The sequence below is a fragment of the Castor canadensis genome, chromosome 8, assembly GCF_047511655.1.
Source record: "Castor canadensis chromosome 8, mCasCan1.hap1v2, whole genome shotgun sequence".
In the NCBI taxonomy this organism is placed as follows: Eukaryota; Metazoa; Chordata; class Mammalia; order Rodentia; family Castoridae; genus Castor; species Castor canadensis.
Window position 1 is genome coordinate 37,629,214 of NC_133393.1, and position 15,585 is coordinate 37,644,798.

General features: G+C 38.6%; 1 protein-coding gene across 9 annotated transcripts in view; it reads left to right on the forward strand.

Moving 5' to 3' along the window:
* Positions 1-15,585, forward strand: part of Kif13a (kinesin family member 13A) — a 178,172-nt gene that overhangs the window by 920 nt on the left and 161,667 nt on the right. The window lies entirely within an intron of this gene.

Below are 15,585 nucleotides of genomic sequence, written 5' to 3' on the forward strand. Positions count from 1 at the left end.
GGTGGGGGTTGTAAAGCAAACCAGCTTGGATGCAGGCTTAGGCTGGACCATTTTAACGTGTGTGTGTGTGTGTGTGTGTGTGTGTGTGTGCGCGCTGTGTTGAAATAATGCCTGAATGTAATGCGCGAATTTTGATTTTCAAGGAAACAAAAGTAGTGCCCTGAACTGTATAGACACTGGGTTGAGGGGAGACGTATAAAAGGGGGCTGCATTTACTAGATGGCAACATATTTGCATTTGAAAAGTGGTAACTGTGGGATCCTTACTAATTCTATTCCATACAACAGTATGGGAAAATGCCCTAAAATAATTTGAATATTTGGCATTTTTTCTGGTAAGCCCTGAGAAGAAATCGGTCGGGATTCATTCGATATGGCAGTGTAGAAGCTTGTAAAAAATAGAACAGGACCGAGATTCTACAAAATTAATTCCTCTTGGAAAGGACTGTGAGTTTGTGTCTCTAAAAGTCACCTGTTGCTTGATGAGCTACAAGGTAGTGTTGAGTTTTGCTCTCCAGGGATTTTCACTGAAGACTGAAGTAGGGTTCCTTACTTTCTTGCTAAAATAGGCAGTTGCTTTTTTCTATGAATGTATGGGATGTTCAGACATTCTTTTTCTGAATTTGGAGGGAAATTATGAGGAGGTAAGATTGGGGATTCTTTGTTTTTTGCGTTGAGTCTAGCAATCTTTAATATACTTTGCAAACCTTCTGCTACGCTATATTTAAAATATTGGTGTGAAATATTTTATAGTAATGAGTGTACTCTTGAGCAATAGTTTTGGATATGTTGAAAGATATTTTACCTATTTTTAGGTACATTTCTAGCATTGTAGATGGTATATATTTCATGGTGACGGTAAGTAAAGTAAATATTTACAATTTATGGCACCAATGCTTTTTTTTTTTCTTTCCCCAAAACTGAATATTGTTACAGTTTTTCAGGAAAAAAATTTATTGGGTTATCCTCAAGGCGGTTTGGGAAGGAGAATTTTTTTTTTTTTTTTTTTTTTTTTTTGGTGATAACTTGGGATCAAACCCAGGGCCTTGCATATGCTAGGCTAACCCTCTCTTACCACTGAAGTACATCTTCAGCTAAACAGGTGAACTATCTTAACTTCTGTTTTATAGGTGCTGCTTCTGTTTTCCTTGTTGTGGTGCTGGGGATGGAACTCAGAGTCTTGGGCAGGTTAGGCAAATGCACTGCAATGTGCTGTGCTACATTCCTAGCTCTTCTTAAAGTATAAGGAGTGCTAGTGTTAGCTACTATTTAATGAGATGAAGCCTTGACATTTGTGCAGAAAAACAGGTTTAATTTTGTGGAGTTTGGATTAAATAGGTTTAATTTTGTGAACAGTTGGTTGCAAATGCTAAACAATCAGTTGGTCATTTTTAGGGCCACCATGTTAGTTGCTTATCAAGATCTCTTAAGATTTGTAGCTGGGTGCTGGTGGCTCACACCTGTAATCCTAGCTATTTGGGAGGCAGAGATCAGGAGGATCAAGGTTTGAAGCCAACCCTGAGAAATAGTTCATGAGATCCTATCTCGAAAACATCCAACACAAGGGTCTGGCAGAGTGGCTCAAGTGATAAAGCACCTGCCTAGCAAGGAGGAGGCTCTGAGTCGAAACCTCAATACTGCTTAAAAAAAAAAAAAAAGATTTGTAGGGTGATTGTGGGATTTATCCATTGGCTTGCTTATTGGGATAGACTTTACCTGGAGCTATAAGAATAGCATTGAGATATGGGTGCTTTCTATTCTGGCCTTCAGACAGATCTGATTCTGATTCTTTGTATGGTAGGTGGGCCCTTCCTGTGGGATTGTGCCTGATATTGGCCAGTTTCTGGGCAAATTGAGGAGAGTCGACACACAGGGCTACTTGTAGATTAAAATTACTCTTTGCAAGGATGAAGACACCAAGTGCATTTTGATTTCCATTATGCAGCTTGGTTTCATGTTTCTTCAGGGAGCTTTCCCTTAAAGCAACAGTGCATTTAAAAATAGAAGCAATTCCTCCCTTGGGCTCTGGGTTGATTAATTGCAACAGTGCTTCATGTTATATGTGCAATTCATTTCTGTCATTTGTTTTTGGATAAGCTCAGGGCAGGACAAGGGTGAATGAGTAGATATTGAAGATCTTACCATTTTTGCACCTACAAGTCCAAGGTTTGAAATGTAATAGGCCCTTACATAAACTTTGGCAAACTTGTTTTAAATTTAGAATTACTATTTTTCTGAACATTGCAAGAAATTACCAGTGCATTAATCTTGAGTAGAAATTCAAAGTTACTGGGTGAAAGTTCTCAGTCTTACCAGTAAAAACAAGTGAGAGTGCATTAACTTCCAGGAACAGAAACAGACAGGCTTAACTTTCATAATTTTCATCCTTTTTGGAGTCAAAGCCAGGACTATTAGTGAGGGATAAAAGATCAGAGGACTTTTAAGGTTAAAGATGTTTGTTTTGGTACTGAAATTCTAGGATTATAATGCAGTGTATAGGTCCATCCTAATAGATGGTGTGCATACTTTTCACCATTGTGAAACCTTGAGATATATACAAATCTGTTTCTTAAAATACCATTATGTTCCTATCCAGGATATAAATACCGTGCTTGACACAGGGAAACTAAAGATAACTATAGATACAGTGTCTATGCCCAAGGCTCTTACTTTGAGTGTTGTGGGAAGAAAGGAAGAAATATTTAAAATACAGTGTGATAATTACATAGGTGTACACTTTTGCTGTTACATGTCCCATGTTATCTGGAAATTCCGTGTTCTCTGTTTTGTCTTGTGCTTGAGGCTGTGAGCTCTCTGAAGGCAGGTATCCTGTAGTACTTCCCTTTGTGTCCCACACCCCTGCACAGGCCTGGTACACAGTAGGTGTTCAGCAATTGTCTGCAGTGTGTTGTGGGCACTGAAGGAGGGCTGTGGAGCTGGACCCTGGTGGCTCATGGCTGTAATCCCAGCTGCTCAGGAGACAGAGATCATGAGGATCACAGTTTGAAGCCAGTCCCGGCAAATAGTTTGCGAGATCCTATCTTGAAAAACCCATCACAAAAAAGGGCTGGTGGAGTGACTCAAGGTGTAGGCCCTGAGTTTGAAACTCCAGTACTGCCAAAAAACAAACAAAAAAAGAAGGGCTGTGGAAGCCATCTAGAGTTCTTAGCACCTGTGGAGGAGACAAGTGGCATTTGTGCTGGTCTTGTAGGTCCTAAGAGTGTAGATTCACTTTTACAAGATAGGATGAAAGTCCTTTGTGGATGAAAGTGAAAGCATATCTGGTACAAATTCCTCTTAGTGATTATGTGTGTGAGTGTGGGGTGTGGAGGAGGAAGTGCAAGCAAGGAAATTTGCTGGGGTTGGGAGAGGGGAATGGGATTGAATGAGAATCCTTAATATGCCAAATGGGTGAATTCTCTCACCCCTGTTGTCATCCCTACTTCTCCCAACATCTTGCCTCTCCAAAAAAGGGTACCAAAGTCATATGTTTCTCGTGCGTTTTCTGTATGTATGTATATATGTATGTATATATATGTATATATATATATATATACATACATACACACATGTTTATGAGTGTGACACTCAAATCTTGCTTATATGTATTTTAACAAATATTGGAATCACTCACTGTCTATTGTGTGACAACTCAGTTCTTTTTATATCCAGCATGAATGATAGTAGCGATTTTTTTTTTTGACCTTATAACTTGTGGGAAGTAAAGTTGTATCAGGAAAAGAGCATAATGAAGCTTGCTTTCCATAGGAGTTTCAGTCATTATTTTTTGTAAGTTAATTGTAAGGTAACCATCCAAAGTCAAGTGCTTATCTAACCTAGCTAAGAATAAGAAAATATTGGACTAAATATGGCATCTCAGTAAAAGAACATCAGTTTTAACATTTATGCCCATCACACCACACTGCAGGGTGTGCAGTGTTCTTTGCAAGGTGTCTGAGGGTGAGGGGCTGATGCAGGAAGCTGCTTCCTGGTTAGCTGCATATGTATTTTCTGATTTATACATTTTATGTTGCATGTGTTTGTTTGTAAGCTGGCTTCACCTGCCATTCTAAGGACTTCCAGGGTGGTACCTTCTGTTCAAGATTCTCCATAGACCAGAGATTTAAGTACTAGTGACAGCCATACAAAATTAGAAAGACAAAACACCTAAGAAGCAGTCATGTATGTCCCACATTATAAAATCATTTTGGGGATATGAATTGTTTTCTGTGTCATTACTCTTCTCTGATTTTATACAGTCAGTTGTTTGAAAGCAAGCAGATACAGGTTTCCCTAATACAGGAGAGTTCTTCAGACTTATTGGTGGGATTTTTAAGGAGCATTACAATGGAATATTTTCACTAGCTGTCAATATTTTCATTGTGTTTAAAATCTCTTTTAAAAATAAGACTAAAAATAATTATAATACAGTATAGTTTAAAGTAGTGATTTAAAAATTATTTTGAGCCAGGCACCAGGAGCTCATACCTGTAATCGTAGCTATTCAGGAGGCAGAGATCAGGAGGATCTTGGTTCAAAGCCAGCATCCAGCAAACAGTTTGCTAGACCCTATCTCAAAAAAACCCTTCACAAAAAAGAATTGGTGGAATGGCTCAAGTGGTAGAGCCCCTGCCTAGCAAGTGCGAGACTCTGAGTTCAAAACCCCAGTACCACCCAAAAAAAGAAGAAATTATTTAGATTACAGTCCATGTTTCAAAATACAATTTACATTTCAAACCTGCGTGTGTATGTATGTTATAAAGGTTTGTAGAAATACTATCCTGATGATGTGCAGTGTCTCTTTTACTTTCTGTTCTGTTTTATTACATTTAAAAATGATGGCTGACTTACTGAACTCATTTCACAACCCACTACTGAGTCACAAGCTTACCATCTGAAAAAGTACAGGTTTAGTAACAGTAAGAGCTTGGGCTCTGTTCTTTGTTTTGTTTTGTTTGTATTTTAACCAGTGTAAATAAATTGTGAAGCAGTTCTATGAGGACTATTCAAAAACAAAAAAACCCAATTTCATTTCTTTCCTTAGAGGCAACTTCTCTTTTAGAATTTTCCCCCAAATTTCTAAATAACATACTGATCGTGCTAGTTTTTTATTTGTTCTCTTTCCAGTCTACCCCCAGATTCTTTGTATCCACCATTTTCTCAGTGTTACATAGTTATTTTGGCTAGGTCAATATTTAGTATTTACACTATAAATATATGACTATATGGAACACTATTTACAGTTGAGCTAATTCAGTGAATTCTATTCTTGTCTTACAAACTACGTTCCCTGGAGTTAACAACCTTTTTTCCTTTAGTTTGCTTTTTATTTTTTTTTCCATTGTACTTAATAATTCAACAATTAAACTCTCTACCTCTTGCCTAAATCTTCTTTGAAGATTTTCAAACAAATCAGGTCCCCTCTAAATTTCATTTGTTAGAGACATTTCTCCTCCACCCTTCTGATGTGCTCATTATAACTGGTAGCTGTCTCTTCCTGGAGCGGCTCCCCACCTCGGGTTCCCTGCACCATTTTTGGGGGGATTTCCTTCACCTCTCTTCTGTAAGGAATCCCCTATTACTTTGTTTCCCTTATCTTTTTTCTTGGTTTACTGCCTCTGTTTCCTAGAGCACACCCTTTGGTAGCTTCCTAAAAAAGCATGCATGGGAGATAAAGGTTTTTGAGAACATGAAAATATCTTCATTTCTCCCTTTTACCTCATTCATAGTTTTGATGGGTATCAAATTCTGCTTTAAAGACATGGTTCTAGTATCTTTTCTTTCAGTGCCTCTATTGAGAAGTTACTTGGATTTCTAATCCTGTGGATGTAGCCTAGTTCTTTCCATTCTGGAATCTTACGGAATAGTCTCTTTCCTGTGGGCTTTTTTTTTTTTGGAAACCTCAGTAGGGAGACTTTTTGATCAGGAAATTTGTGTTCTTCAGTTCTGACAGAAATGCTTTTTTTGTCTTTTTTTCTTTTTGCAATCCTGGGGTTTGAACTCAGGGCCTTGAGCTTGCTAGGTGGGTGCTCTTCCACTTGAGGTATACCCTAGCTCATTTTTGTTTTAGTTATTGTTCAGATAAGATCTCATGGTTTTGCCTGCGACTGCCCTTTGACCATGATGCTTCTCATGTATCTGGGATTACAGAGATAAACCACCATGCCCAAATTCTTTGTTGAGATGGGGTTTCACTATCTTTTTTGCCCAGGCTGGCCTCAAATTGCAAACCTTTTGATCTCTGCCTCCTGAGTAGCTGGGATCAAGTAGTGTGCATCACTATGCCTGGCCCCAAAATTCTTGAATTAGTTCATTACAGATTTTTATTCTTTATTGTCTCTGTTCTCTTCTGTAATATGGGATTTTTCTGAACTGGTCCTTTTATTTTTCCTTTCTATTTTCCATCTCTTGTTTTTTTTTTTTGTCCTACCTTCTGAGAGATTGCTTCCAACTTCATGTTTAATTTCTCTTTTCTATTACATTTTTAATTTCCAAGATCTTATTTGGTCTCTGATTTTTTTCTAAAATAGTGTCATATTCATGCTTCTTGGTTGTGGTATTTTCTCTGAGAACATTAATGATAGTTTTCTTTGTAGTTTGTTTTTCTCTTTTCCCTCTAAGTGCATTGTTTTGGTCTCTGTCTTTTGTGACAGGGACATTTCTCAGGTACCCAGCTAGACTTGGTTTCTGCAGGTCAAGGACTAGATACCATTTATCTTGGTCTTCTCCAAGCTTCAGTTCATAATTCCCAGCACACAGCCCTTTTTGTCAGTTCTCCTGCAGTTATGTGTCATTATTATTAAAAGCTCTGTCTAATCTCTTGTTTTATTTAATTTGCAATAATAAAAACAAAAACATTTCCTTTTTTTGTAAGTGCATAGACAACAAATGCTAGACAGTTATAGACATATGCTGGAATTGACATAATGGCTACTGTTGAAAAGTCTCAGTTACCCATGTTAATGAAGACAGTTTTGGTTAAGACCAAATGCTAGAGGAAAAAACCCTTTTAATCATGTTTTTGCACCATTATTGCAAAAATTTTAGTAAAATTATTTTTGATCCCTTTAATTTAAGAGGTATGTACCCACTAGACTGGGGGAAAATGCCATGAGAAATTTTCAGAATGGAAACAAACTGGGTAATTTATTGCCCTACCACTTTTTGCTTTTGAAAAAATCAAGAGGTAAGTGGAAAACTTGGATTGTTTCCACTTGGTGACAAAATTACACATGCCAAGTATTCCTGTTTTAAAGAAAATGTAAAGAAATAAATTATTCTCAAATAGTAGGCATGCTGAAGACATCAAGGTTTTTCAAAATTACACAACCCAAGTTACCTTTTCTCAGATCTTCTTGGGAGCCAGAGCAGAGAAGATGTTCACATGTGTAGAATTTAAAGGAGTTTTCAGAGCATAACCTGCAGCGGTAATAGAATAGGAGAGAAATGAACAAGAGATACGGAAACACTCACAAAGGTTACTTTGTACCTTGACAGTGTAAGAAATTAAGTTTACAGAGGACAGGGCTGTCAAGAAGGCATTAGTACTAAAATTTATATGGAAACATTTTGAGGCAATCAGGAGTTGATGTCTGGGAACTTACACTTGGAAATGTAAAAAGAAATTGTTGGCATTCCAACAACTAGATGAAAACTAAACACACACATATGCACACAAGGCACACCCATGCACACACACACAGACATACACATACACATGGTGTCAAGTGTTCACATCCCTCTCAAATTTCATTTGTAAAAATGCATAATTCTTATATTTGATTATAGATCTGAGATTCCCAAGACAAAATAGAGAGGAGAATCCTTAGTTTGGAGTTGTCCTTGAAAAAATTATTCCCTTTGCCTTTCCTGGATGTTGCTGTCCCTCCCTGTTATGTCCCCCTTTCCCCAGCATTCTGAATTCTAAAGAGAAGCCCCATCAGATGCCAAGATGTTAACTGCAAAATCTTTCTTTAGATTTAAAAGATCCAGGACATCTGATGACTTTTGTAGACCCCTCCTTAATCTTTAGTTCTGTGCATGAACTGACACAAAGCATGTAAATTGCAGCATGTAGCCTTCCTGCCCTTCTTCTCCTTTCCGTCCCTATAAAAGCCCTTTGTGCCCCAGCAGCCCCTCCCCACCCCAAGATGGGGCTTTGAGGTTGAAGCTCCTCCACCTTCTCAAGACTGCTGGCCCTTCAAGTAAACTAAACAGAACTTTCTCAAAAGAAGAAATTCAGATGTCAAAAAAACACATGAAAAAATGCTCACCATCCCTAGCAATAAAGGAAATGCAAATCAAAACCACACTAAGATTCCACCTCACCCCTGTTAGAATAGCCATCATTAGAAACACCACCAACAACAGGTGTTGGCGAGGATGTGGGGGAAAAGGAACCCTCATACACCACTGGTGGGAATGCAAACTAGTACAACCACTCTGGAAAAAAAATTTGGAGGCTTCTTAAAGATCTAAACATAGATCTACCATGTAATCCAGCAATACCACTCCTGGAGATGTACCCAAAGGAAAGGGACACAGGTTAGTTACTCCAGAGGCACTTGCACACTCATGTTTATTGCAGCACTATTCACAATAGCCAAGTTATGGAAACAGCCAAGATGCCCCACTACTGATGAATGGATTAAGAAAATGTGGTATTTATACACAATGGAATTCTACTCAGCTGTGAAGAACGAAATGTTATCATTCGTGGGTAAATGGATGGAACTGGAGAACATCATCCTGAGCGAGGTTAGCCAGGCTCAGAAGACCAATAATCGTATGTTCTCCCTCATATGTGGACATTAGATCAAGGGCAAATACAGCAAGGGGATTGGACTTTGGTCACATGATAAGGCGAGAGCACACAGGGAGGTATGAGGATAGGTAAGAAAACCAAAAAACATGATAGAATTTGATGTCCTCAAGGCAAAGGAACTAATGCAGAAACTTTAAAGCGACAGAGGCCAATAGGAGAAGGGGATTAGGAACTAGAGAAAAGGTTAGTTCAAGAAGAATCAACTTAGAATGTAACACATATGTACATGAAAGCAATGCAAGGAATCTCCCTGTATAGCTATCCTTATCTCAACCAGCAAAAACCCTTGTTCCTTCCTATTATTGCTTATACTCTCTCTTCAACAAAATTAGAGATAAGAGCAAAACAGTTTGTGCCTGGAAGCGAGGGGGTGGGGAGAAAGGGAGGGGGTGGGGGGAAGGGGGGAGAAATGACCCAAACATTGTATGCACATATGAATAAACGGAAAAAAAGAAGATTGCTGGCCTTTGAATAAGCCTCCTTTCCTTCTTACCAACTGCAGTCTTCCGAATACTGACCTCCGAGTGGGAGTAGCCTGGACTTAGTCCAATAACATGAGGACCAGAACCTGAGGGCTCACCAGTCCATGTCCCATCGTTTGATTGAATCCAGTGATGATTTCATGTGACTATGAGATTAATGATTCTTTGAGTCATTGATAAAACTGTTTTATCAAATTATCCTTACAATGGATTTTTCCCATTAAAGCATAATCGTATCTTTCTAAAAACCTCCTTCAACGCTCTAAAATGTTTTCACTTAAATACTTTTCATGAGTACTATGATAGAAGCCAGAAAGGGGTGGGGGAGTCATTGTCCTACTATCCTAACAAATCAGTTATTTATAATTTCCCTCTACCTTCTTGTCCTTAGCCATGTAATACACACATTGCAGTTGCAATTTTGTGTTTCACTTTTCTCAGGTTCAGTTTTAAATTTAACAATTGAATGTAGCCTATTGAGTTTCTTGCTTTTAACCATTTCCACATTTTTAGACCTTACAGTTTATATTGGTGATTAAATAAAACAGCAACTTTTTTAGAGTTCTTTGCTTAGTGATTTTCTTTAAAAAAAACCAATATTTGTAAAAAAACTACAAGCAGAATTCATAAATAGACAATTCTATTTAAGGCAGGAAAATGATAAAGTGGCTTCTAATAGCACAGTCATACACAGCCAGTAACAGGACTATACTGACATCTTATATTTGATAGACAAAGAGCAGTGTCCAATATAAACTTCCCTAAAACATTGAAGACATGAATTTCTGACCCGTTCACAAAATCACCAATTGACATTTGGTGAAAACAAACCTAACAGACTCTGAGCTCTGAAGATGCTATAGAGCAGAAATTTCCTTCCAAAAACTTTATTCTATTTGTCGCTCTGGACAAATAGAAAATAGAGCTCCTATAATACATTAACAAACATTCACAAGATTATGTTTTGACATACCTAGCAGGCGTTCTCTATTTGTCTCCAACAAACAAAGCTAAGGAAATAAGGGCTGGTGTTGTAGCTCAAGTGGTAGAGCACCTGCCTAGCAAGTACCAGGCTCTGAGTTCAAACTCCAGTACCAAAGCCAGAAACAACCCTGCCACCACTCTCCCCCGCAAAAAAGAAATAACACAGTACCATCTTTACATAGTAAATTAAGATTACAAATCACACACAAGAACAGAACTCTGCTTAGTAAGTGAAATGGATTTCTTTTCAAGCTTACTAATCCCAAAACTATTCTCTTTCATTCTAGTGAAGCTAAAAGTTGATAGCTTTTAAAGTGTACCATGACAGAGAACATTTTATAGGCACAATAAGAAGACCAGCTTTTGTCAAATCCCTTTTCTGTTCAACTTGCAAAGTTAAGTGTGTGAATTAGACCCATCTGGAGGACCCCCACCCCAAAAATTCTCATTCAGTAGTTCTGGGGTGGGGCTTAAGAGATCATAGTTCTAACAAGTGCTCAGGTGATGCTGATGCTGGCTGCTCTGGACCCTGCTTTGAGAGCCACTGGTGTAGACCAGTGCTGACTAATAGAATTTCCTGTGATGGTGGAAATGTCTGTATCTCCACTGTCCAGTATGGCAGCCACTAGGCTTGAAACGAGGAACTGAATTTTAAGCTTTATTGAATTTTCATTTTAAGTTTTAAGAGCTATGTGTGGCAGATAGCTACTCTATTTTTTTTTTCATTTTTCTTTTATTATTCATATGTGCATACAAGGCTTGGGTCATTTCTCCCCCCTGCCCCCACCCCCTCCCTTACCACCCACTCCGCCCCCTCCTGCTCCCCCCCCTCAATACCCAGCAGAAACTATTTTGCCCTTATTTCTAATTTTGTTGAAGAGAGAGTATAAGCAATAATAGGAAGGAACAAGGGTTTTTGCTGGTTGAGATAAGGATAGCTATACAGGGCATTGACTCACATTGATTTCCTGTGCGTGGGTGTTACCTTCTAGGTTAATTCTTTTTGATCTAACCTTTTCTCTAGTACCTGTTCCCCTTTTCCTATTGGCCTCAGTTGCTTTATTGAACAGGGCAGGTCTAGACAGTTGTTTTCAACATTGGCTATACATTAGAATCACCTTAGTGCCTTATAAAACAGATGCCCACCCCCTGAATTTCTGGCTTCATTGAGCTATAGGGCACTTTGGACACTGAATTTTTAAAGAGCTTCCCCAGTGTGTCATAGAGACTATTGTTGCTTAGCAAACCTCTCTACAATTTGTTCATCTAAAATAAACATTCTATTTTTCCATGTGTTCTGTAGGTCAGAAATTCGGATGGTGTAGGGGTCTGTGATGGTTTAGGGGTCTAAACCATCTGAAGGCTCAACTAGATTGAATGTCAAAAAGAGTTAACAGCTTCAACAACTATCTCTAACCAAAAAGCCATAATTAAATTACACTCCTCTTTCTTAACTCACAGGCTTGGTACTTGTTTCTCTTGGGTAGCCAAGGATAAAACTACTGGCTTAGTTTAATAAACCAGACTTTAAAGCCCAGTTTCACAACCCAAGGGCTCTCGAGCCAGGTGTGTCTAATTAAAATGTCTCCTTATTTGTTTTTCCTTGAGTTGGGACAGATGGGAAGGAATTACCTAAGTTACCTGGTTGCTGGTCCTTTCTTGTCCTTTCACCTGACACTGACAGTGGGAAGCACAGGTTCTTTACCAACCTTAGACTTGTGGGCCCCACTTCCCTGCTTCAGGTCTTGTAACTGCCATGATCCCAGTGGAGTCCCAGGCCCCCTGTCCATCCAGAGGGTTAGATCTGGGTTATGGGGAAGCAGCACAGTGTAGTGAATGGAATGAGAATTCTGGGTGCCACCTGGCATGTCACCGACGTGATCTATGCCTTTGAGCTAACCACTAACGTATCACTTTTGCCTCTTAGGTTGTTTCATCTATAAAGTTGTGGGCTGTACAAGAAAATTTGTTAAGACTTTTTTCAAGTTCTAACATTTAGATTTTCCCCAACTTTACATACAGAGCTGAGTCACACAGAACGAACAGGAAACCTTTATAAGGATTGGGATGGGTTGCATTTTAATTTACTTCTTGTCAGAGTGTTAGGAGAACTAGGGAAGACGCTGAGGAGGACAGGTGGCTGTTTGTGGGAGGCTCGGGTTGCTTGCAGTAGCTGATGAGGGTTGAAAGTGTCAAGTGAAGTAAGACAACCATCAGCTCCAGATACTAAAGTCATTATCAGCTTGCTGGCTGAGGGGCCTGGGTTGTTTAGATACTCTGTGTGTCCTACCTTGGCTAGGATGGCAGCTTTTGTATGTGCCTACAAGATATTATAAAAATCATTTGATTTGGACCTTTCAGTTAATTTTCATCTTTACAATTATGGGTTTTATTTTGGGAGGTGGTGTGACCAGTGGTTTTTCAGTGGTTCTTGCAGGTGTACTCCTGTTTTATGCAGTAATGTGTACATATGCGGATGGCATTTCCAGAGCTGTTAGTATAATGTTTCCTTGGGCAGCTTGTTTTGCTTCTGAGGGTTTTGTTACAACCCTGCCAAACTCTAGTTAATCCCTAATATTTTCTGTCTTCATTGTAGGATGAACTCTTGTTTGTGCTCATGTGTGGACATATATGTTTCTGCTCTAGCTTGAGCACTCTTCATTTTACTTTTGAAAGCAGAGTGGAGTTACTGGTTCCTTTTGTCAGGTCAGAGCTTGGTCTGTAGGTGTGCTGAGCTTTGCTGCTGTCAGAAGAGGCTCGAGGGAAAGCATCTGTTTGCCTTTCACGTAGTGGAAGAAGATTGGGAGCCTTGGTTTTGTTTTTTATTTAAAGACAGGGGACAGGAAGGAAGCCTTTGAGGAAAGGGAAGCTTTACTCTTTGCTGTTGGTTCTTTGTGTTGTCTAAAGGAGACACTCCTTGGACTGTATACCACCATGAGCAACTATAGACATTCACATTCCTCCAGCTTCCAGCCTCAGTGGAATACTGGGAAGGGGAAGTGACAATGAACTGTTGTAGGTGCTCCTGTGAATACTGAGTAGATTTATTCCAAATGCTGCAAGGGCCGCAAACAACAGAGCCATATGTAATTTGTTAAAATGATTAGCAAGCCTTTAAATATACTTATGTTGTGTTCTGGGTATAATAAAAGAAGTCCTCACAACTGATGTTTTTTGTACCCACCTACCTTAGCTAACAGAATGTGTAAAAATTGGTAGCTGAACTTGCAATTATACTGGGAATGTTTTAAATTGAAGGGTTTTTGGTTTTGTTTTCCCTTTTTATTCTCTATCCTTAACTACTCTTTTATTTATATAGTTAATTAAAGTGTAAGATTCACTATACAAATCGTAAGGGAATAGTTGAATGGTTACATGGTTACATTGAAAAAAATCCTTAAAATTACTTGTTTTCAGGGTAATGTTTTGAAAGGGAGGGAGGAGTGTGGTTGTAGAGAAATTTTATCAAGATAATGGTGTTAAATTTGAGCAGCCTGATTCAGTTTTAAACATCTGTTTGGTTTTTTTCTTTTCCCTAGAGTTACAAAGAGTTACAGTATAAATAGGTAATACTAGCAGGGTAATGCCACTTTTAACTTGTTTTGAAACCTTAAAGTATCACAGCCTTGGAGTATTTTCTCCAAGATGACAATTTAGTCTACATTTTTATAATGAATTATGTAGTGGAGATAAATTTTCCCAAATTGCTGGTCTGCTGTAATCCTAAGAGATTTTATGTTCTCTAGCCGAGTTATTATTAACTAGCTTTTTTCCAAGACCAAGAGTGACTTTTAGCTGTCCTCGCTCATTGGTTCCCAGAATTGAGAATTCTTTTTTTTTACATAGTAGAAATAAGAATTTTAGATAAACAGTTTCCAGTCTTTTAAATGTCCCAAGTAAAGCACATTCAAACAAGAACACCACTATATCTTGATACATCATTTAATAAAATAAAGGACAGCTTAATAGGAAGAGGGTTATAATCTTAGAATTTAAACATTGAATCAAATTAATTTTATTAAAAACCTAACACATTTTCTCCTCTCCTGGGATTGATGAGAACATTACCATAGGTGAGCCCTGGACTGTGAAGTTCATTTGGATGTCTCTGTTGTCTGTGATGTCTAATATTATATTGACAATTAGAGGGGTTTTTTTTTTGTGGGGCTGGGGCTTGAACTCAGAGCTTCGAATTTGCAAAGCAGGCGTTTTACCACTTGAGCCACACCTCTAGTCCATTTTGCTCTGGTTATTTTGTAGATGGGGTCTCATAAACTATTTTCCTAGACTGACTTAGAACCTCGAGCCTCCCAATCTCAGACTCCCAAGCAGCTAGGATTATAGGTATGAACCACTGGCATCTAATGTTTTGGGTTTTTTTTGATAGTCTTGCTATGCAGCCCAAGCTGCTCTGGAACTTGTTTTATAGCCCAGGCCAACCTTCATCTTGTGATTCTCTTGCCACAGCCTCTGGAATGCTGGGATTGCAGGAGTGCACCACCGTGCCTGGTGACCATAAGGGTTTTGAGCTCCTTGGACTCATTTGGACCACCAGGCCAATGCATCTTATACATTGCTAAAAGACTTTTTCCCCCAAAAAATTGACCACTTGGGTGTGGTGGTATGTGCCTGTAGTCCCAGTTACCTGGGAGACTGAACCAAGATTTGGAAGCCAGCTTGGGTTGCAGAGTGAAACCTATCTCAAAAAAAAAAAAAAAAAAAAAAACCCAAAAAACAAACAATGATCAAAGAATCTGCCTTATTTGTGTATATTGAATTTTCTAAATGGCAGGTTGCATCTTTGTTACAGTTTTGTAGATTGATTTATTGACATAACACTACCAGTCTGAAAAAGAGCCTAAATAAAATTTAATTTTTAAAAGCATTATAAATTGCCATAGACGGATTGCGTATCCCTTATCAGAAATATGTGAGACCAGAAACATTTCAGATTTCTGGCTTTTCAGATTCTGGAATATTTTCATGTTCTTAGTGAGATATCCTGGGAATATGACCCAAATCTAAATATTAAATTTATTTATATTTCATATATGCCTAGGCACAGCCTGAAGGTAGTTTCATGCAGTATTTTCAGTGCACCTGTGTTTTGACTGTGACCTGGCACAGATCAGGTATGGAATGTTCTACTTGTGCCATCATGTCAGCCCTCAAAAGGTTTTGGACTTTGGCATATTTTGGATTTCACATTTTCAGGTTAGGTGTGCCACAGATCTGAGCCACAGATTTTATCCTGAATGAAGAGAATTTTCATATTTGCCTTTTGCAGTATTTTTGT